Below are 384 nucleotides of genomic sequence, written 5' to 3' on the forward strand. Positions count from 1 at the left end.
GGAAACCAGCCCCAGAACTGGGGTTGGGACAGCAAAGCGGAGCGGAGCAGCTCCCGTGCTACCAAGGCGTGGGAAACGCTGCTCCATCCCCACCGGGCAGTCACCCCCCCCATGCCCGACACCTGCTCCCTGGGCCACGGAAGGGACAGGGACACAGGGAGGGACAAAGTGAGCACCGCAGGACCCGGCAGCAAAGGAATTCTCTAAGGAAGAGTGGGGACTGAGACATGAGAGGGAAAGGTGCTCCTTGGGGACCCCTGTCCCCATCACCTGTGCCACCATCCACCCCCTCCTACAGCCCCTGCCCAGCCTCGTGGTCCCAGGGACACCCTCGGGTGGAGGTTTGTCACCCGGCCCTGATACCTCAGGGCACCCAGGCAGGGC

This window comes from Buceros rhinoceros, unplaced genomic scaffold, assembly GCF_000710305.1.
Source record: "Buceros rhinoceros silvestris isolate BGI_N320 unplaced genomic scaffold, ASM71030v1 scaffold37210, whole genome shotgun sequence".
In the NCBI taxonomy this organism is placed as follows: domain Eukaryota; kingdom Metazoa; phylum Chordata; class Aves; order Bucerotiformes; family Bucerotidae; genus Buceros; species Buceros rhinoceros.